Source organism: Eurypyga helias, unplaced genomic scaffold, assembly GCF_000690775.1.
Source record: "Eurypyga helias isolate BGI_N326 unplaced genomic scaffold, ASM69077v1 scaffold6460, whole genome shotgun sequence".
NCBI lineage: Eukaryota > Metazoa > Chordata > Aves > Eurypygiformes > Eurypygidae > Eurypyga > Eurypyga helias.
In genome coordinates, this window is record NW_010224947.1 from 1 (window position 1) to 577 (window position 577).

A 577-nucleotide genomic window follows, 5' to 3' on the forward strand; every position below is an offset into this window, starting at 1 on the left:
ACCTGGACCTCCGGGTTTCCCCTCTGATGTCGAGTATCTTCCTCCGCCTCCAGGACATTCAGCACACGGAGGAATTTCTCATCAAGCCCGAGTCCCGGATCGCCCAGCTGGACACGTCTCAGTGGCCCTTGTTGCTGAAGGTAGAGCGGTTTTAGACAAACGTTTTTGGCCTATCCCTGCTCCTCCTTTTGTCCCCTCGCAGTGCAGGCCCATGAAAATGCAGGGTCCCTTCTCTGTCTAACCCTACTGCTAAGAAATGCACAAAGTGGAGGCAAACCCTCTATACTGAAGTTGCATTAGTTTGTCCAGCAGTTATCATTTGTCTGCCTGAGAAGTTTACTGTCTCCTATAAAGACACCCACCTCTGCTTTTTCAGCTACTTAATTCAGTCTGACAGTAGCCTGTGGTCTGTGTAGCCTTCTGAGTTGCTTGTACTCATTTTCTGGGGCATACTGGATTTATCCTGCATTGTAAAGGTTGTTAATGTGCTGTTTCCCATGTCAGTGTAGGACCTTTATTTCTTTCTCTTTCTGTAAAACATTGTGGTTTTGTTGGGTCATCTTCATGTTGGAAGAGC

At 47.5% G+C, this 577-nt stretch overlaps 1 protein-coding gene across 1 annotated transcript in view; it reads left to right on the forward strand.

The window, feature by feature from the left end:
- The first annotated feature begins 59 nt into the window (after window positions 1-59).
- DKC1 (dyskeratosis congenita 1, dyskerin) overlaps window positions 60-577 on the forward strand; it is an 8667-nt gene continuing 8149 nt past the window's right edge. The window contains exon 1 of the mRNA XM_010147277.1: window positions 60-140. The gene's annotated coding sequence lies outside the window, so the exon portion shown is untranslated. The remainder of the gene's footprint in view (window positions 141-577) is intronic.